Genomic DNA, 23,154 nt, shown 5'->3' with positions numbered 1-23,154 from the left:
CTGTTATAGTTGACTATATAGTTCTCCCTGGCAAATTGCATTGTCAGCTTTATTGGCATAATTAAATTTTATTTACCCAGGAAACAAAACTCTTCAACCAGAAAAACTGGTTGTGGCTTTTATTTTTCAAGGTTACAATGAAGTGGGCTTTCAGAGAGCAAAGTAAATATTTAATTAGCAGCAAGTTATATAAAGCAATTACCTCTATAGGAAGTGTACTTTCCCCTTCTTTATGTAAGAGATTCATTGTTTCCAAAGAGGAATTTTGTCAGATTAATGACTTATCATACACTTATATAAAAGGAGAGAATATCATACACTGGTAGTGATCATAAGCAGTATTTAGCCATTATTGGTATATCTTTTGTCAAACGTTCAGAGCATTCAAAGGAAATTAAAGAGGCCTTATTTGCATGCTGCATAAGGCTGTCTGTGCTATTTATTACATTTAAATCTCAGAAATAAGTGTGTATTTGTGTAAACTGACATTTTTAATGCTTCATATTGTCAGAAAGCAACAATATCTTATTGCCCTAAATTACTGTCCTTAGAGATAATATTATGGAATAAAACAAGCACCTTTATAAGCTTGTAGAATGGATATATCACAACTTCCTCTTTTGCCTGGATAATTTTCTGCTGCTCACTGTAGCTCTTGTGTCTTTCCAGAGGTTTCTGTCCTAAGCCAGCACTGATCACAGCATGCTCTTCTGTCAGTCACAAAAGTTGCCATAGCCCTGTCTCCCTCTGTGACTTCTTCCATGAGAAATGCTGAGCAATTAAGGATAATTAAGACTGACTAACTCTTGAGATAGCCTCACTGAGCACAAGTTACTCTTTAAAAGCTCTTAGTCAATGACCCCTCACTGATAACTTCATTGTCCAGGGATTGCAACAGTGGGGAAAAGCCTTTTGGTGTGGATATTGTGAGCAATGGGAAAAAATGGACAGAGTCACATAAAGGACCCTAAAATCACAATATTTACAAAACAGATGTGTTCCCATTCCACTGAGGGAACTGAAGAAAACAGAAATATGACCTCCTGGAGCTATTTGCTGGCCTTGCTGGGGAGCTCTTACATGGGATGTTCCTTTCTGACAACTGGCACAATGTCTCAGGGTTCTCAGAGGTTCACAGGGCAAATAAGGGATGAGCTGATAGAATTCAGGCAAGCTGTTCAGGCTGTCTCTGCCACAGGCTTGCTGATCCAGGGATGGTGCCCATGAAGGGACTTTACCTCATCTCTGGTCAGTCTTGGCGTGAGTTCTACCTGTTGACTCTCAAAGTTTCTGGCTGCAGGTCCATAATTGCTTCAGTGCCTAGGCAAACCTGAGCGCTCACGGTGTCCAGAGTCACGGCCACACAGACTCAAGGAAGCAAATGTTGCATCCTTGTTTGTCTTCTTTCATTTGTCTTCACTATCAGGGAGCACTGAAAGTACAAAATGCAAATCTGTCCTGGGATGCTCTTACCCACATAATCTCTTCCACTGAATGGTGTTTTCTTAGCAAAGAGCCAGACACAAAATGTGGGGTGTTTTCAGTAACCCTTACTTCAGCAGTCTTCAGGGAGCTAGGAAAAATACAGAAACTTTCTTCATATTAACATTAGATGAGGTCATCTGAAGAGCAGTCCCATAAGTAGCTGATTTACAGAGAGCTATCCATGCTTAAAATTGTTTATCAAAGAGTTTGGATGTCTTCTAGTATCAGACCCTTTATCAGTGTGTGTGGAGCTGATAAGTGTGATAGAATTGAGAAAATATTACACTGCATATGAATTCCATTTTGCTTTTAATTATGAAAATAATGCACAGTTTTATCATAATAGCCACCCTAAATCTACAGATGACTCTGCAATATTATATTTAAAAATAATTTTAGTCCCGCCAGTCTCAAAGACTTGTAAAATCATAAACACAGTTGGATTTTGAGATGGAGAAAGTGTACTTGAGATATCTGAAAAATGGAAAACTCACTAGTTGTTTTTCCCTCTGGCTACTGAAACATTCTATTTTTGAATTAAATTGTCTCAGGTTTGTGAATGTCAGGAGGGATTTACTGGAAACACAATGCAGGCTGTGAGGCTGGCACTAGAAGTAATATTAAATCCACACAAAAGGTCTATTTTATGATTCCAGAAAAATATTGTTCATTTGTTTAACTGCCCATGGGGCTCAGTCACAGAGTTATTAGCTGTCCCTACTGGCAGTGTTACTCTTTACCTTTACAGCGGTACTTTCATGGTTAATGTGTCTCTTATAAGACAAAATGCTCTGGAACTGTGAAAGCACTGAGACTTCTCCAGGGCCTTGTGGTTGCACCATAGTCTGTATTTTGTAGTCTTTTGCTTACAAGGTGTATCAGAAATTATGCTTTTATATGGTTGAAGTCCCACCTAAGGAAGCCTCTCCATCATACGAGAGGCTAGAGCACCTCTTAGGAAAGGCTAAGCGAATTAATTTAATGGATTGTTCAGCCTGGAGAAGAGAAGGCTGTGGGATGACCTAATTGTAGACTTCTGGTGAATGAAGGAAGTCCACAAGAAAGATAGTGAGAGACTCTTGAGAAAGGCATGTAGTGACAGGACAAGGGGGAATGGCTTCAAGCTGAAAGGAGTAGGTTAATATTAGGTATTTGGAAAACTCTTCTTACTGTGGGAATGGTGAGGCACTGGAAGGGGTTGTGCAGAGAAATTGTGGATGCTCCATCCCTGGCAGTGTTCAAGACCAGGCTGGATGGGGCTCTAAGCAATCAGGTCTAGTGAAAGGTACCTCTGCCCAAGGCAGGCTGTAGAAACCGGATGATCTTTAAGGCCCCTTCCAACTCAAACCATTTTATGATACTTTGATTCTAAAATATAAGATATTGTATCTGTTCTCTACTTCAGAAGGGCTGTCAAACTATGTGAGATAGCTAAATTGATTAGCTGTGAAGATAGATACATTATAGACAAAAGCTCAGAACCTACTTTTGGAAGCAAATAAAATCAGTCGCAGATACCATAACTTTAATCCATCTTGATCACAAAACTTGTTGTAACAAGTTTTCTATGTGTTGGAACTAATTCATCATTTAGAAATGAGCACACAGATAGGACTAATTTTTTAACTGTTTTCTGTTTTCAAACTGTAAAATCAAGAGACAAAAACACTTATGACAAATTGAAGTTACACATATTATTGCTATTGTGAAAATGTTTACTGTAGAAAGGGGGTAAGAACAAGGAGTTTAATTTTTATCAGTCATCATTGAAGATAAAAATACAGTTAAAATATGATTGAAATTACACTTTGAAACCTTGAAATAAGTTTGTGTGAAGTTTCTCGACACTGCATATAAACCTTATTTTTAGATAAATTATTATACACAAATGCATTATATTCTATTATTCATAAGTCTTTAGGACAATATATTTTATTCATCTAAATTCTGTATGTTACAAATTTACATTTTTAAAAATATGCATATAATAGTAGGTTCTTTTTAATAAAGATAACAATACAGGAAATGCCCTAATTCTGATCAAGGTTTTTTTTTTTACTATACCAAATCTAATTAGATAATTTGTCTCTTGGCATTTATAAAGCAAAAGCAAATATACAAATATTAGAAATTGTTATTGTATTTGTTTATAATTGTGACTAGGAACTCAGAGACGTCATTATTTAAATTTTGAACAAAATGTTCTTGCCAGAGCTACAAATGAGCTAGAGGTGAAATTGTTTTTTCTTGAAACTGGAGAGAGTTTATTATTGACATTTTAAGATAGTCAACATTCATTTCACACTTCTTGGCTTCATATCAACCCCTCCTCTCTGGAGCTTCAAGCACAATTGGGGGCATGATCATTCTGGTACTCAGTTGATATCCAAATTAATCATACAGGTTTTTTGCTGCACCTTTTAAATCTGTAGTAAGGCATCAGGATGTTTGATGAGTGCTGACTATGTCTTGCTTTAGGCTTGGCTTGTACAGTGCAAGCTTACTGCACATCGTACTGCAGAGATGCATGTCTCTGCCTCTGCTTGTTATGTGAGCCCAATTTATTCTAGAAATATTATGTTGCCAGTTGCGAGACCAAATGTCTTTTAAGAAGTTGCTCCAAGAGGTTGATCAGGCATTACCACAGACATGCTGTCCATAGGAGTCGACAATTTGGCAGCATATTTCTTTCCTGAATTTGATTTGCTAAATTTTGCATTTACTTTGTTAAATACCTACTGTTGTCTATCACAGAAGCATCAGTGATCCAAATCAGTGATGTTGAGTCTGCTTATACTGGAAATTGTAAGATTCTGTTCCAAAAGAGGAAGACAGAAAAAAGCTTGAAATCATTCAATCAACATTCCCAGCAAAGGACAGAAAAACGTTTAGACAATTATTTTTATGAAGCAGTTGACTATGAAGTGCAGTCTCATCCCAAAAGACAAACAGAAAAAGTATACAAGGTTTTTAATGGAATTCTCAATGGAAGAACAGCAGCACAAGTTGAGTACAACCAAATGCTAAAGAACTATCAAAAGGCACTAAACGTTGCTTAGGAAAGACTTGTATAAAAAAAGAGCTTACAAAATACTAGGTCTAACTCAATGCTCCAAGTCTCACACTCTTAAAAACAAGATGAGAGAAAAATTGCCCTTGTTTCAACCTGTACCCATCCAGATTCAGATGAGATTAGTCATAACTGTATATGTTTTTGTGTAAAATGTTTAATATCTTAATCTGCTCTGCTTCCAAGCCTATTTAAGAAGGCTGTGTATCAATCAAATTTTCTAGTGTCAGGAAGTTTTCCTCAGTGTTAAAGGTGCACTTTGACACCTTAAATTCATTGACATGTCCACTGCTGATTCCTTCTCATGCATTTAATTCTGTGTAACTTTTTCAAGCTGCACAAAATGCAGCTCTCAGTTTCTAACCTCAAAACAAAACCCCTACAGCTATTTTATTCTCTGTTCTATCATGAATACCAGAAGTAATGACTTTGAGATTTTATATCTGTTATGTTCAGAAGACAGTATCTACATGTTTACCAAGCTGATCTCATAACATAATTTCCCACATGAAACTGAAATTGTATGTCCTCCAACCAGTTTGCAGCAAAAATGTGCCCTCAATGGCAATTTGTACTACATTGTTGTATTATCACAGAATTACATTTATATTTTTGCTTAACCTTTGAATCCATCTTTCACTAAAATCTCTTTCAATATTTTGTTCCATAATAAAATAATATTCTTCAAAACTTATAAAGACAAGGCTGTATTTCAAATCTCCCCAGAATTTTTGTTCTGTCCTTGACTTTTTTGTATTTCTAAATCTGGTGGGATGACCCTGGCTGGATGCCAGATGCCCAACAAAGCCACTGTCACTCCCCTTCTCAACTGTGCAAGGGAAAGAAAATAAAACAAAAGGCTCATGAGTAGAAATAAAGACAGGGAGACATCACTTACCAATTACTGTCATGGGCAAAACTTGAGGAGATTAGTTTCTTTTATTACTGATCAAATCCAAGTAAGATACTGAGAAATAAACCTAAATCTTAAAAACACCCTCCCTGCACCACAGCCTTCTTCCTGGCCTTAACTTCTGAATTCTCTACCACCTCTCCACAGCAGAAGGGAAATGGAGTCTGTAGCCAGCTCATCTCACATTTTCTCTGCCACCGTGTGAGCGGGAGGACTCCTCTCACTCTTCTGCTCGAGCATGGGGTTCCTTCCATAGGAGATGGTCCTCCAGTGGCTTCTCCAGGGTGGATCCTTCCCATGGGCTGGCGTTCTTCACTAATTGCTGATTGTATGTCAGTCCCATGGAATGTAGCCCTTCAGGAGCAAGCTGCTCTAGTGAGGGTTCCCCATGGGGTAACAAGCCCTGTCAGCTAAGTGCTCTAGACTGATGTCCTCTCTTCACAGGTCTGCCAGGAGCCTGATCCACCAAAGTCTTCCCACAGGGTCACAGACTCTGCGCATTCACTTGTTCTGGCTTGGGGTCCTCCATGGGCTACAGGTGGATCTCTGCTCCACTGCAGACCTCCATGGCCTGCAGGGACACACTTGATTCACCATGGTCTTCACGACCATGGTCTTCATCACAGATTGCCTGGGAATCTCTGTTCTGGCAGCTGGAGCACCACTGACACTGCTGGCTGCAGAGATATTTCTCTTGTATATTATAACTCTTCTTCAGCTGCAGTTGTGCAGCAATTTTTTTCCCCATCTTAAGTCTGTTACCACCATTGCTGATCTGGGTTGGAGCCAGCTGACATTGTCTCCATCGGACACAATGGAAGTTCTTCACAGCTTCTCAGAGAACCCACACCTGTAGAATCTCCACTACCAAAACCCAGTAAAACTTACAATTTAAATTAATTTTAAAATGTTACTGAGGAGTTATTATTCCTCTTTTTGCAATTATAATGTATATGCTAAAATTGCAAGAAGTATCTATCATTGTAATATCTCTCCACAGCTTGATAGATCATCTTTTATTATATTTTTATTATTTACTCTTTAGGAAGATGTGTCTTTTACTGTTTAAGGCATATGTATTGATAGTGAGAACAAGCTATAGTGTCTATATGCTTGTCTATTTCAAAATACTTTAGAGCTGTAGTGTCTATGTTTAATTACTTAGTATTTCATACAACAATAAAATATGCTTCACTGCAAAATACTTTAAAAAATATTAACAACTTGCTGTTTATGGTTTTTTTTTAATACAAAGCTAGCTGGGATGTGCAACATGAACATTTACTCCTTTGCTTTTGCATCATATAAATTTCACTGCGTACTCGAATTCTGATTTTGAATGTTGGTGCTGCAGTTATTTTTCTAAAATCCCCCAGACTGTTATCAATTTTCTTCACAACTTAAAAATGCTGCTTAAAGGAACAGTGTGACAGGTTAACTGACCTTCCTAGTGACTTGGAAGGATCAGGTAACCTCCACATGTTCCACTTGAAATACCTCTTCATATAAATATGAAGTTATTTGAACTTCAAAAAAAGATATTTTTAATGTCTTAGTTTGATACCTCATTCATTTTTTCAAAAACTTTATATAGTTACCCTAATCTGTTATATTTTGTTTTAAAATATTTATTATTAATAATTTAATAATAATAATCTAAATAGTAAACACATTTATTTATTTTAATTTGCATATTAAATAAATTTAATCATAATTTTTTATTAATAATAATTTATGGTTTACAATATTTTTTTCTTATGCATTCATGAAAAACTTTTCTCACTTTTTTATACCCTCTTATGAAGTCCTACTGGGCTTTACATATTAGATACTAATGATATTAGGCTACTCCAAAGTGTGATTTCATAATTATTGGATTTTTTTTCTTTCAGTCTGGGAGTATCAGGCTAAGAACTGCATGGATTGCTACATCTGAAACAAGTCTGTTTAGATGGCACCAGGCATTCTCAGGAGAAAACAAGAGCAGAAGTTGCAGCTCCAATGAATTTCTGTTGAAGACTTGAATGAAGCCTGGAAAAAAAGCAATGTTTGCATGAATATCCAGGTAGGAAAAAAAAATTGTTGTGAATCTACCACTCAATAGATACACAGCTTTGCTCCAAACAGAAGGTGGAATTTAGATTTCAGCAGAAGTCAACATTTGTTAAGGAAAAATAAATAATGGCTTGGCTGTTGGAAAGATTCAAATGCAACTTGAGACTGTAAAATTTGTCTTTTTCTGCCTATGAACATATGTATTGCATGTGCAGCATTCAATTTCATTAAATATTACAAAACTAGTGAACATAGGAAAGATTAATATTAATATAATTAATAAATTAATATTCATTTAATATTAATATACACGTTCCTAATGAACGGAAACTGGGTATAAAAATGCTGGTTTTTTAAAAAGGAAAAACACACACTTTTCCTTTTTTTTTCCAATCAGCTGAAAATTCTGTTTCTCTAAATACTAACCACTGAAATAAGGTTCTTGCATATCTACATTGACATGCATTGTTTAATAGCTTTATTTCCTCTGCTTTTGTAGGCAGGTTAAAGCACAGGGAATCACTAGAAACAGAGAGCCTGCATCAGCTGAACCTGGGCTTCAAGGCAGGGCTATAACACAGTAAAGGAAATGAGGAGACACCACCTGCAGTATATAGATAAGGAAAGAGAAAAATGATGAGATATTCTCTACCATTACTGGGTTTTTCACCTGTGGAACTGAAGAAGAGGCATCTACAGCTTGATCTTATCACTTAAATCTGCATATTTATTGCTGTGCCATGAATTGATCTGTGGTGTGCCCTTAACATTTTGCTGGCCATGAAACAGAGCAGCTGTACTCAGGCCTGGCATGGAAACTCTCATACATGAGGCAGTCAAGATGATAACCACCTTGTGGGCCTCACCAGAATAATGAAAATAAATCCAGCTAATGAGTAGTAGTAAAGCCTAAAGGCTTTAAGGCTGGGAATAATTTACAACATAAACCAATTAATGCTGCCATATTCCCTATGACTTCCCCAGGAAGTACCTAGAGAACTGAAGCTAATCTACCTGACTAAGTTCAGTCTGTTTCATGCAGTTAATTAATAGGTGACCATCTCTGCTCTAAATCCACAGTTGTTCATAACAGGAAGATTTCATGGCCCATCCTGGATTTCAGATGCCATTGATGTTTGCAGTTTAACTGACATATATCTTCATGCAATTATGTAATCAAGGTTCAATGTGAATACTCCTGAAAGACCAAGGCCATGAAATATCTCCAAAACTCTAGGCCTAAGACTTTACTTTACTTTAGGATGTGAAGTTTTCAACCTGTTCTACTATTATGTGTTGAGTATGGTGGCAGCAAAAAAGACTTTGCAGCGCTGTGCAGGAAGTGGAAGTCCAAACCTGGGACCTGTGGAGGATGTCCCCACATGTGATCCCCATGCCAAGGGGTATCTAACCTTTATTTTGTGAACTCAAGGAAGCTGGGTGAAGTCTTAGACATACTGCTGTCTTGTTAATTCATTGCAATTAAGTAATGTGCACTTTGCAGACTTCAAAACTCCGTCTGAATCATGTATGCAGGTTCTGAGATTGTTTTAGTCTAAAGGACTTACTCACATTCCTGATAAAATTTAGTCAAACCCATTCGGTCCGCCGCAGAACAGTGAATCTTGGTACAACCCTGCACCTTCCGCCCCATAACTTAATTCCCTCTCCCTAACTTGGTATCTGATCACACTCCTATGTGTACTTATGTGCCCTTACAAGGAGTTTGTATAATAGTGCTGTCTTGGGACAGATTTCACTTTGCAAGTATCACATTTCCAATCATTTCATGGTCTTGTTCGTTTCAGTCACAGGCAGCTATCCTCTCAAGAGGACTCTCTAACATCAATTTACTTCAAATGGTGAGAACTGCTGGCCTGTGGCAACATGATTTCTACCTGGGAGAAAGTTCTGGGTCCATCTCCTTTTCACAGGACAGTTCATGCATTTCACACTAAACAGCAAAAGAGGCCTTGAAGTGAATTTCTTGTCCAGCAAGCAGTGTACACTCATTTCAGATGCCAGACTAGTGCTGTATTCAGCTTGCTAATTAGGCTATTCATTTTGTCCCCTCATCTTGCTTCTGGCCCTTCAGAAAAACGGTTTTTAAAAGGGTCTGCTCAGAACTAAATTACTGCTTGGAAAACTTTCCTGGAAAATTGTCTTTGCTTCTTTCTGCCTGGAGAAACTTGGTTAAAAATAAGAAATGTTTTAGTAAAGATTCAAAAGCTAATGATATGTGAACTCTACTCTGGGCCAGACGCAGTATTTGGATTAAATTGGTGTTAGCCTCCAGCAAATCTCTATAGAAGCTCTGCTATACTCTCTTGCCTCCCCTTTTTCTTTGTTGGAGTGTACGTCATTCACTCTATTTCCTGAAATAGTTTTTCTTCCCCTTGAAAGTATGCTGAAGTCATGTGGATAACAAAGAAGCCCAAAAATTGTCGAAAGGTGGGGAAAAAAAATGTTAGAAATTTGGTTTTCCTCACCCAATTAAGAGTCTGATACGCAGTCTGCATACCCTGCCTATGGCATTTCCCAATCTTCTCTTATAGATTTTGAAGCAAATTATTTTTTGAGAAGAGTCTGAGAGAGTATGGTTTGGAAAATGTGGAGAAAGGATGGGATAGGAAGCTTTCTTCTACTACCTAATGTGTAGTTATAGGGAAATTGTAAAGAGACATTGACAGAAGTTCCACCCTGAAACACTGAGAGGTAAAAGACATCTATTTCATCAACAAAGATTTTAATTAAGTTTTAACAAAAAGATATTCTCAGTGTTGGTCAAATCATTCACCCAAATGTTTTTCTGAAACCTCACACTTTGGAGAGATTGTCAGCTCAGCTGGGAAAAGATATGACCAGTTCCCAGTAATTTTTAGTTCAACCCCTCTTTGGGCTGAAGTTGGATCAGACAAACGCCATAGGTCTCTTCCAACCTCAATTACTCTTCTTTTCAATAATTAGCAGTAGATCCTGTGTCTGAGATATGAATAGAAACAATAAATATATTTATCAAATCGTGTTCCCATTTCATGCTTTCTATCTGGTTTTAACTTGTTTTTTGTATTCTCTAACTCTGACATTTGCAGTACAGCTCTGCTGGAAAGAGCAACTTCCATGACCTATCAAAATGATTTGTTTAAGAGCTTAAAACTTCCTTTATCTCACTAGGAGTCACGGAAGTTTTCATAAATACAGCATTCCCTACAAAAGTACCTGTTATAAAGTAAAATAAAAATGAGAATTAGGAAAAAAAACTACCCAAAACTTTTTGAAAGCTCACCACACCTGAATGGTTTACTTCAATACAAACTTTGTATCATTCTCAGATCAACCTGATGCATTCCTCATGTTGTTAAGGAAGATTTTACCTTTCTGCAAGACCCCAGTGGTATGAAGATCAAAGAGCTAATATTCATTTTCCCACCCAGCTGTGGTTATGGTACTTCCAGAGAACAGCACCTACAGTAGGTTGTACCCAGTCATGTAGAGCATGCAGCCCTTGTCGTTCTTAGGTTTTTCTCACTCTGGCACTGAGTTCCCAGGTGCATCTTAATTTCACCAGAACTTTAAGTACTTGCATTGATTTTTATGTACTGTAACACAGATTCAAGTGCAATATGTATATGAAATGAACTTAATATTAATAATAATATAGTCTTGATAATATTCTTTTTCTATTTTCCAAAGAGATAATAGAAGGAGAATTGTTCTTTGTTCTGCAATGGACAACAGATTCTGTTTAACTTTTTCCTGTGCAAAAACGGTACAAACATTACACTCTGGAAGAGAGAATTGCTTCCTGTGCCTGTGTCTTAGTTTAGGGCAAATTAGGGAGGAAAACTCTGGATGGGGATTTCCCCAGGGAAATGCCCCTCCCCACCAACCGGTCCGGGAAAGGGAAAAAATTTCTTTGGAGAGAAGTGGAAAAAGCTGTTTATTTAACAGAAAATTGAATAATATTAAATAATAAAACCTCTTGCTGTTCGATGGGATGGCAAATCTAGGAAGAAAAGTCCTTTTCATGTGGTGTGTAGCTCGGCTTGCTCAGTTTCTTATCAGTCCCTCCAGCGCTGGAAAAGTGCCGAGGCCCAGGCCCTGGTGGGCCACAGGCGTGGGCTCCCGGGGTTTAGCTGGGTGTTCAGTCCAGAGCAGGCTTGCACAGATCCAAGAAAAAGGAAAAAAAACCAAAGGTCCGGGGAATTCTTCTGCCTCAGCTAGCTAAAACTAACTAAAAGCCAGGGAGAAGCTCTGTCCCGCCGTCTGTCTGTGCTGCAGACAACACAGTCCAGGAGCGAGATGTGTGGGAGTTATATTTTCTTTAACACAAACTGCGGCTTCTTTTTCCCCCTCTTTTGCTCTCAGAGCCAGTCTTAAAGGTACAGAGCTTAATATATAACATAAACCAGACGATTGGGGATACCAGTATCATAAAGTCACCCCAGGACATTCCACCCCTTATCCCCATATCGTCAACTTATTATCAAAATTAATATATATATATATTTTAACTCCACAACACATACATTATACAGACAAGGGAATTAATTCACGATCTTCACCCAACCATCAGATCTCCCTGAGGTACACATTGTGTTGTTCCATCTTTCCGCATTATCCACCATGTGCAACCCGGTCCCTGAGCAAAAACAACCCCACGAATGGGTTTGTTTGCACTCGAAGTAGAATTGATCCAAACTGTCTTTCCTAACAAACCTCTGAGATGTACCGCTGGGACTTTGTCTCCGTCTACTATATACAGGGCCTCGGACTGGGCTGGGCCTGCTCGGTTGGTGGAACCTCGGGTGTTAACTATCCAGGTGGCCTTTGCTAGATGCTGCTCCCAATTTTTGAAAGATCCCCCACCCAATGCTTTCAAGGTAGTCTTTAACAGTCCATTGTACCTCTCCACTTTCCCTGCAGCAGGTGCATGGTAGGGGATATGGTACACCCACTCAATGCCATGTTCCCTAGCCCAGCTGTTTATAAGGTTATTCTTGAAATGAGTCCCATTGTCTGACTCAATCCTCTCAGGGGTGCCGTGCCTCCAAAGGACCTGCTTTTCAAGTCCCAGGATGGTGTTACGGGCAGTGGCATGAGGCACAGGGTAGGTTTCCAACCATCCAGTGGTGGCTTCTACCATCGTGAGCACGTAGCGCTTTCCTTGGCGGGTTTGGGGCAGTGTGATGTAGTCAATCTGCCAGGCCTCCCCATACTTGTATCTGGACCACCGCCCACCGTACCAGAGGGGCTTCAACCGCTTGGCCTGCTTGATCGTGGCACACGTCTCACAGTCATGGATAACCTGGGAAATACTGTCCATGGTTAGATCCACCCCTCGGTCTCGTGCCCACTTATAGGTGGCATCTCTACCCTGATGGCCTGAGGCATCATGGGCCCATCGAGCTAGGAACAACTCTCCCTTGTGTTGCCAATCTAAGTCTATCTTTGACACCTCTATCTTTGCAGCCTGATCCACCTGCTCATTGTTTCGGTGCTCTTCATTAGCCCTACTCTTGGGGACATGGGCATCTACATGACGGACTCTCACAGACAGTTTCTCTACCCTGGTGGCGATGTCTTTCCACTCATCAGCAGCCCAGATTGGCTTTCCTCTGCGTTGCCAGTTGGCTCTTTTCCACCTTTCCAGCCATCCCCACAGAGCATTGGCTACCATCCATGAATCAGTGTAGAGATAGAGTTTTGGCCACTTCTCTCTTTCAGCAATGTCCAGGGCCAGTTGAACAGCTTTGAGTTCAGCAAGTTGGCTTGATCCACCTTCTCCTTCAGTGGCCTCTGCGACCTGTCGTGTGGGGCTCCATACGGCTGCTTTCCACTTCCGGTTCATCCCTACGATGCGACAGGAACCATCAGTGAACAGAGCGTAGCGTGTTTCTTCTGCTGGAAGTTGGTTATATGGTGGAGCTTCTTCAGCCCGTGTCACTTGTTCCTGCTCCTCTTCATCAGTGAGATCAAAGTTTTCACCTTCAGGCCAGTTTGTAATTATCTCCAAAATCCCAGGGCGATTTGGGTTTCCAATACGGGCGCGCTGCGTGATGAGGGCGATCCACTTGCTCCATGTAGCGTCGGTGGCGTGGTGGGTAGAGGGAACCTTTCCTTTAAACATCCACCCCAGCACTGGCAGTTGGGGTGCCAGGAGGAGTTGTGCTTCTGTGCCAATCACTTCTGAGGCAGCTTGAACTCCTTCATAGGCAGCTAAGATTTCCTTCTCTGTGGGAGTGTAGTTGGCTTCGGACCCTCTGTAGCTTCGGCTCCAGAATCCCAGTGGTCGGCCTCGAGTCTCCCCAGGCACTTTCTGCCACAGGCTCCAGGACAGACCATGGCTCCCGGCTGCAGAGTAGAGCACGTTCTTCACATCTGGTCCTGTCCTGACTGGGCCAAGGGCTACTGCATGAGCGATCTCCTGCTTAATCTGAGCAAAGGCTTGTTGTTGTTCAGGGCCCCACTGGAAAGTGTTCTTTTTGCGGGTGACCAGGTAAAGAGGGCTCACAATCTGACTGTACTCAGGAATGTGCATCCTCCAAAAACCTATGGCACCTAGGAAAGCTTGTGTTTCCTTCTTGTTGGCCGGTGGAGACATTGCTGTGATCTTGTTGATGACATCAGTAGGGATCTGACGCCGTCCATCTTGCCACTTTACCCCCAGAAACTGAATCTCACGAGCTGGTCCCTTAACTTTGCTCTTCTTGATGGCAAAACCGGCTTTCAGGAGAACTTGGATGATTTTCTCTCCTTTCTTAAAGACCTCTTCAGCCGTCTTTCCCCAAACAATGATGTCATCAATGTACTGCAGATGTTCCGGAGCCTCACTCTTTTCCAGGGCAGCCTGGATCAGTCCATGGCAGATGGTGGGGCTGTGCTTCCACCCCTGGGGCAGTCGGTTCCAGGTGTACTGCACTCCCCTCCACGTGAAAGCAAACTGAGGCCTACATTCTGCTGCCAGGGGAATGGAGAAAAATGCATTGGCAATGTCAATAGTGGCATACCACTTTGCTGCTTTGGACTCCAGCTCGTACTGGAGCTCTAGCATGTCCGGCACGGCAGCGCTCAGCGGTGGAGTTACTTCATTCAATGCACGATAGTCCACAGTCAATCTCCATTCTCCTTCAGATTTACGCACAGGCCAGATGGGGCTGTTGAAGGGTGAGTGGGTTTTGCTGACCACCCCTTGGCTCTCCAGCTCTCGGATCATCTTGTGGATGGGGATCACAGCATCTCGAGTTGTTCTATACTGTCGGCGATGCACCGTCGAGGTGGCAATTGGTACTCGCTGTTCTTCCACTTTCAGGAGTCCTACTGCAGATGGGTTCTCTGACAGTCCAGGCAAGGTGTTCAGTTGCTGGACACCCTCTGTCTCTACAGCTGCTATCCCAAATGCCCACCTAAGCCCCTTTGGGTCCTTAAAATACCCACTTCGGAGGTAGTCTATGCCCAAAATGCACAGGGCCTCTGGGCCAGTCACAATGGGGTGCTTCTTCCACTCATTTCCAGTCAGGCTCACATCAGCTTCCACTAAAGTAAAGTCCTGTGATCCCCCTGTCACACCAGCAATAGAAACAGATTCTGCCCCTACATATTTTGATGGGATTAGGGTGCACTGGGCACCAGTGTCAACCAAGGCCTCATATTTTCGTGGTTCAGATGTGCCAGGCCAACGAATCCACACAGTCCAAAAGACACGGTTTTCCCTAGCCTCTACCTGGCTAGAGGCAGGGCCCCTCTAAGCCTGGTTATCCTTCTTTCCTTGGGTATATGTCTTGGAGGTTCCTTCAAGAGAATCAGACATGTCATCATCATACTTGTCAGTTTGACTACAGGCTACTGGAGCGGCTTTCTTTTTGGTGGAGTATCCCCCCTGAGTCTTGCTGTCTTCTAATTCACGCACTCGTTGTGCCAGAGCACCAGTAGATTTTCCATCCCATCTTTTCATGTTTTCTCCACAGTCACGTAGGAAAAACCACAGCTCAGCTCGTAGCTTTTTCTCTCTATCTGGGGAATTTCTGCGTTGGGTCCCGGGGCTCTTGGACTGTACTGCCGAGACTGGAAGAAGATCTTCCTTGAGTTTCTTGAAATTCTCTTCCATTTTGTCTTGGAGGTTTCGCATATCTGTTCTCACAGCTGCAATTGTTGCCTGCATGGGGCCATGCACGGTATCTGCATATGTTCGAAGTTTCTTCGCCATATCCAGCACAGTCTCCTCTCGGTCATCCCGCTTCATTGTTGCTAAAGCAGAAGCGTATTCTTGTGGCCCAAGTCGAACAAGTTTTCGCCACATCACAGATGTACATGGCACCAAATCTGGATTTCTAGTACCTAAGTCACCCACGAAGACAATCTCTACTATTGCCATTTCTCTCAAGCGCTGAATCCCTTGTTCTATGGTTTTCCAACGAGTTTGCTGTATATAGAGATCGTCTGCACACAGATATCTTTGTGCCACACTTCTTAGGACCCGTTCCCAGAGACTGTAAGGGTCAGCCCCCCTCATCACTTCTTGATCGATAACCGGATCATGTGACAGGGATCCCAGATGCCTCGCTTCAGTGCCATCCAGAACTGTAGCCTCACCTGCAGCATCCCACAGACGGACTAACCAACTAATTATAGATTCATCAGGTCGTCGAGTGTAATCTTTTCTCAGGCCACGAAGGTCCTTCAGGGAGAAAGGTTCACCAGCGCCTTCTGATTTCTGATCAGTTGCTGGTCTTGAGGGTCCTTCCCCCTCATCGCCATTATCATCATCTACTGGCCGATCGGTTTTGGTTTTGAATTTCATACCTCTCGTGGTAGGAGCAACAGACACTGGCTTAGGTTCACTGTCTGGTGTGGCCACTGGCTTAGGCTCACTGTCTGGTTTGGCTGCTGACTTGGCTGCAGCCTGAGTGACTGGGGTAGCTGCTGATTTATCTGCCTGCCCTACAGTATCTAGCAGCGTGCGATAAGCATACACTAGGGCCCAGCTTATTGCAATGAAATTTTTCTTCTTAGAATCATCACAGCAATTCTCTTCCAGATATTTCCCTACTTCATCTGGGTTCTGAATTTGTTCACGTGAAAATTCCCAGGCTGGGGAATCAGAAAATTCCTCCAGAGTTCGGCCAATTCTTTCCCATTCTCTACTCCACTCAGGATTTTTCACACCTGAGCCTACTTCTGGGACAGGGGTTTCATTGGCTCCTCTGGATATCTCAGCCCTCACTCTAGAGAAGTTACAGGCCGTATAGAGGAAGCTTAACAGCTGAACTACCAGGAAAGTAGTATCCTTAACACTCAGGGGAAACTGGATATTCTCAAAGAGGGACATAACAGATTCAAAGGAGAAAAAGGAAAGAAAAGGCTGAAAAGCCTCATCCCCTGCTCTTCCTCTAACAAACTGGGTACAATTACCAATAAACTCCCAAAATGTGCTACTGGGACTGGGAGGCAGGGTCGGGCGAAGAAACCATAAGCCAAACATACCTGACAGAAACTTCAGTAGTTCTATAAACTTCCTACAAATAATTATCACCAAGCCCAGCACAATAACCATTCTAATCCATGCCCCTCTATTGTGAAAGAGGGAAAAGACAAGTATTAAAACCTCAAAAAATTCTAGGGACCAGATCGACATGAAGGCTTCCACCCCGAGAGATATTATGTATCCAAACAACATGGCTACTGACTGCTTTATCTTAACACAGAATAAATACAACCAACAATCAGTACAGGTTTTTCCACTTTCTCTTGCCCCACGTTGGGCGCCAAAAGCTGTATATGTCTTAGTTTAGGGCAAATTAGGGAGGAAAACTCTGGATGGGGATTTCCCCAGGGAAATGCCCCTCCCCACCAACCGGTCCGGGAAAGGGAAAAAATTTCTTTGGAGAGAAGTGGAAAAAGCTGTTTATTTAACAGAAAATTGAATAATATTAAATAATAAAACCTCTTGCTGTTCGATGGGATGGCAAATCTAGGAAGAAAAGTCCTTTTCATGTGGTGTGTAGCTCGGCTTGCTCAGTTTCTTATCAGTCCCTCCAGCGCTGGAAAAGTGCCGAGGCCCAGGCCCTGGTGGGCCACAGGCGTGGGCTCCCGGGGTTTAGCTGGGTGTTCAGTCCAGAGCAGGCTTGCACAGATCCAAGAAAAAGGAAAAAAAACCAAAGGTCCGGGGAATTCTTCTGCCTCAGCTAGCTAAAACTAACTAAAAGCCAGGGAGAAGCTCTGTCCCGCCGTCTGTCTGTGCTGCAGACAACACAGTCCAGGAGCGAGATGTGTGGGAGTTATATTTTCTTTAACACAAACTGCGGCTTCTTTTTCCCCCTCTTTTGCTCTCAGAGCCAGTCTTAAAGGTACAGAGCTTAATATATAACATAAACCAGACGATTGGGGATACCAGTATCATAAAGTCACCCCAGGACAGCCTGACAGTCTCCATAAATCAGTGTGAATCTCACAACTTAAAAACCTAGCTTTGTTTTCACATGCTTAAAGGAAGAAAAACACCTCCAAGTTCCCACCAGGCTGTTACTTGCCATGAGACCTTTGTGCTGCAGTGTGGAGTGGGGTCAGCCCTGCTGGGCAGGGTCTGTGCCAGCAGCACGGCTCTTTGTCCAGTCACAGCAGCACAAAGGAAATCCACAACTGACTGAGGGGGAAGATATAAAATATGAATGTGTCTTCCCAGAGAAAAGGCAGATGTTAAAATATACCTTCTGCAATTAAAAATAGTGCAAGAAGCAAATGCCTATGAATAAAAGGCCTTCACTGACCACCAAATGGACCTTCCTTAGCAGGGCTTATCAATTTTACCTTTACATAAAAACTAAACTTTATAAGCCTGCATGAACTGTCTCTTATATCTTATATCTAATTGAGTGATTTATAGCATTTTCACAATAAAATTAATTGGAATTCCTAAAATCTATTTTGAGATGCAGAAAGTCCCAAATTTTATTTTTTTAAATTTGAACCATGCAGCTTTGCCATAGTTTGGTTACCCAGTCTTTTCACTTGGCCCTTACTTGCATACATTTTAGGATTCTAAAATCTTTATCTCACTTAAAATATATTAATATTTATTTTATATAAATGAAATATCAATGTCTCCTGATTTTGTTTTTACTGCAAGCACTATTTCATAACCACTACATTCACTTCCTAATTAAAAAAAAAAAAAAAGAAAAAAAAAAGAAAAAGAAATTGTTGTATGCTTTTTGGTCCATGCTTATTTGCTAGAAAAGAGTTTCCTAGCATGCAGAACCCAGTATCTCATTTTCAAGTGATTGTAAACTCACAGAAATCTGTTGATTTGTTTTAAGCAAAAGACTGGAGAAAGATAAGAAAATGAAAGTTTGCTAACTTTTTTACAGCCTCAAAGGTTTCCATAAACAATTGCAAGTGAAAATAATAGCTTTGAAATTGTTAAACCTAGGAAAATGAACTGCAGGAAAAGGTCAAGATTTGTTGCTGAAGTACAAGAACTTTCGTCTAAAAAGCAAACCGGTTCTGTTCTTATTAGCAAGGTCACACAAGCAATTCATTTCATCTAACTTTAACAAAACTTTTTTTAAATACTCAATTTATTAGATTTAAGGCTTTGAGCTGATACAGATTGTTGTGGCACCAGCAAACCTTTGGAGTTACGTCAGCTTGGCTACTGGTGCTTTTTTTTGTTTCTCCCCTGTATCTTTCCACATAAATAAAAGTGTCTATGACAAGATCTCTTCTCACTGAATTTTATGGGTCATGGGTCACCAGCACCAGGAACTCACTGAAATGATTTGCAGCTTCTTGTGTTACAGGGGATGCTGCTCTAGTTTTCCACCCCCAAAAGGCATCAATACAGTTCCCAATGACAACAGACAACAGTCCACCTGTGGCTCTTTAATAGATCCTGCCTGTCAGAAAGATCAGGTATGGGTTGGTAAGATGTACAGACACCTCCCCAATCAGCTGTGCTCCTTCCCAAGGTGTATCTAGGGGGAGAAAAACCAATTTGAATTTCCCGTAGGAAAGTATCAAATTTAATTTGGCTTTCATACTTTTGAAGGTAGGTGGAACAAGAAGATGAACAAGCCATTAGGTGTGTGTTGAATCCAAGGGTGCAGCTGTTCTAACTCAAAGTGTGGTGTCAGTGCATGACCTGGGCTCAATGTGGCTGCACTGGTGTGAGAAGGTGCTGGGGCTGGAGCCACCAAATGTCAGGTAAGAGATAAGATGTCCCACAGCCACAGAGGCTGTGTAACATCTAGGAGCTTCAGTATTTGAAATGCCTGTTAGGAAGAAGTGAAGAAATAAACAAAGGGAAAAAGGAATTAGGGGGAACCTGTGGTGGGTAACGCAGTAAGATCAAGGCTCAGCCTTCTCTTTCAGCAAAGGCTCTCCAATTCATCCCTGACAGAGAGCTGCCTGCAGAGGTGTTTTGTGCAGCTGGAGGAACATATTAGTGTTTAGTCTGCAACTGTGTTGGTCTTGGCCATCTATTGCATGGACTATCCCCATTAATAATTGCTGTGCTCTCTGTGCTCTGCCCAGCTTGCTTGCAAAGTCTCTGCATGTGGTAAACTGTGCCTGAACCAAGGTGACTCATGAAGGTGTTCTATTCGCACAAAGATTCCTGTTGATTTAACTTTTCATATAGTGTTTGCATTTCACTATAAATATTTTAATTATTGATAAAAATATTATAAGGAGGAATTGGGAAGGGACAATTAATGGGAAGGGATGGAGAAATGGGGAGGAAGGGAGAAAAGTGAAGCAGACATGTTTCCAAACTTAATCTGAAGCACAGGTTAATACGATATTGTACTCAAGCCAAGAGTGTTTTGATGTGTGATCAGAGATCTCCATCATGAGTAGAAGGTTGCTGAGGCCTCTGTTGCTCCACAGATTACCCTGCAGCCCTACTTATACAGGGTGGGCATTTGTCCCCAATGTGTGGCTTGAACGGCGCACTGACTCTTTCAAATACAGTCTCTCCTGAGTTTCACACCTTTCACAGCTTGGATAATGGAGGAGATAAGACCAGAAAACATCAGGGTTTGGGACAAAAAAGGAAAAGGTCAAGGGAAAGATAAGCGACCGGTCTGGAAAAGTGAAATAGGTATACCCACAGTGGAACAGAGATATGATAATTTGAATTTCGTCACATTTTTCTTGATTTAGGTGTACCTAGCCACAGAGACATATTTCAGATGAGCTGATTATCAGGTAAAATATTAACCTTTAATATTCTATACTCTTAAATGTTAAAATTGGCTTGAAGTATAAAGTTGTTTTGTTTTTTTTTTCCTAAAACTTCTGTGCATGAAACACTCAATTGCACACTGAACAAAAAAAATCCCCTTTGTAATGGACCTGAGTGTATTTTCTTTCCATACTGAGGGAAATTCTGTGTGCAGTATGGCACAAAACAGATTATTCAGTTTCTTCTACTGCAAGCCTCCATGGAGCATGGAAAATCTCAGATACATCTCATTAGCTTTTCTGCATGTGGGTTTCTAATTATGAAGTGCTATAATTGACCATTTTCCTTTTCAAATTAATTTATAACATAAGATTTGATTGCGGAAATGTTCAAAAGGAATAATTTTGTTTGACCTTACAACTTGTTCCAACTCTTTGGCTGGTATCCATTAGGATCATTAAAATCAATTAAGGAGTTAAGTACAGGACATCTATTGTTCTGCCATAGAATCAATAGACCTTTTCAAACCCCCTATAATTTTAGGGATCACAGCAGACTGTTTAAAGAATTGCTCTTTTGTAGTATCATAGGTTCTAATCTTACAATGGTTCTAAGCATGTAGTGACTTTTTAAACTTTATTTATTATTTTTAATAGCAAACACATACACTTTTGGGGTTTGGAGACCTCGATCTTTGGAAGAGGTATGCAATCCATATTGCTTTTCTGATACCACAGGCTCAGTAAAAACTGAAGTATAGCTACAATCAATTTAATTGAAATTGTTGAATATTCAGTTCACTAATGGCTGGCCATTTGTAGCTGCAGCTATATTTAGAAAAAGAAAAAAAGAGATATTTGTATCCCAGTAACAGAGATGTGGCCCACGTCATAGCTCCGTGGCTGGATCAGCCAGCGGCAATCCTTGCAGCAGCTGAAATGAGAAACACCAGGGAAAGACAGACTAATGCTGTCCTTAAGGACCAGAAGCTATACTATTGCAATAATAACTTAGGGCCAGAAATAAGCTTGACTTATTTGGTGAAATAGTAGTATTTCATATGAAGCATGTCTCTTTACAGAAACTGTGACCTGAGAGCCAGGGCAGTGTTCACTCATATTTGTGTATCACCTCACAAATGGGACTGAGTGCCAAAGGTGTCAGTGCTAATCCTGGGTATATGTTAAATGACTCCTATGCTTTTTATTATTTAGAGGCTGTTGCTGGGCTTTGCAGGCAGCAGTGCTAATCAATTTCAATCACAGTGAAATATTACAGGCCAGACAGTCAGGCTGAAAACTAAGGATGAACGGAATTTAACCTCACACACCCTATTTATGACCAAGTTTAATACATATGAAGGAGAAAGAAATGAGAAGAGAAAATATTTGGAAGTCAATGCCTACAGTTACATTCACTCCCTATTTGTGGCCTCAGAGTAAGCATGCCTTATATATTTAAAGACAAAAGTTATTGTTCATAAAATCAAAATTGAAAAAGTGTAGCAGTTTTTGCAGTGGTATGCACACACAGTTTCTAGCACTTTTCCCAGGGTTATGCTTTCCCTTTCACTGTTCTGGCAGTGGGAGGTTTTATGGCAGGCTCTGAGCATCTGGAGTTTTTCACTTGTAGGAGCACTATGGACATGTTGATGGTTTTCCTCAGTTGGCCTCCTGCTATGTTTGCTATCATGCTTTCACACCTCATTCTTTCTTCCTTTGGTCTGTTGCTCCATGTTATGTCCAAACTTACTGCCTACCGTGTCTTTTTATCTATGCTGGATACTTTTTTGTTGTTCTCCTTTCAACACCCAGGTGTGCATTTCTTTGACTGACCAGGGCTGAGCAGTTTATGGCCTTGGAGTCCCTAGTGCCAGCCTCTTCCCCATCTCACCAGTCAGCTGTGTTTGATGTCTCACCAACCTGTGATTCTATATGTGACATCATTGTGTTAGAGTCCTCAGAACAAAGGAAAACAAATTAGCTGTAGACAATCTGCAATTAGGAAATATGTTGTTACAGCTAAACCACATTAAAGTAAAGCTGCTGGCAGGTCAATAAAAGTTCAGACAGAGCAGGCATGACAATCCTCAGGGCCTTAGGCTTTGCAAACTCAGAACACTTATGGTCAGTTGCTAACAGTGGCAATACCATATTGTAGAGCTGCAGGGTAACACCATTAGCAACATGTAAGTTCAGCAGTATGTATTATAAAACGTATCTTCTCGTTATCTGACTATGCATTAAGACAATGTCAGCTTGCAGTGAGAAATAATCACTTTTTTTTTTTCTGAAAAGCCAGTTTACATGTGTTTCCATATTCAGTCAAAGTATTTCTAGGCACTGATTACTGCATCAGCTGTAATAAATCGTCAGAGGTGAGTACATTGAAAAAATTAGTAAAATATCAGTGAAGTTACCTCCCGTTATAATGTGACTTTTGGCTTAC

Source organism: Poecile atricapillus, chromosome 3 (assembly GCF_030490865.1).
Source record: "Poecile atricapillus isolate bPoeAtr1 chromosome 3, bPoeAtr1.hap1, whole genome shotgun sequence".
NCBI classification, from domain to species: Eukaryota; Metazoa; Chordata; class Aves; order Passeriformes; family Paridae; genus Poecile; species Poecile atricapillus.
The sequence above is the reverse complement of the archived record's forward strand: the minus strand, read 5'-3'. Positions refer to the sequence as shown.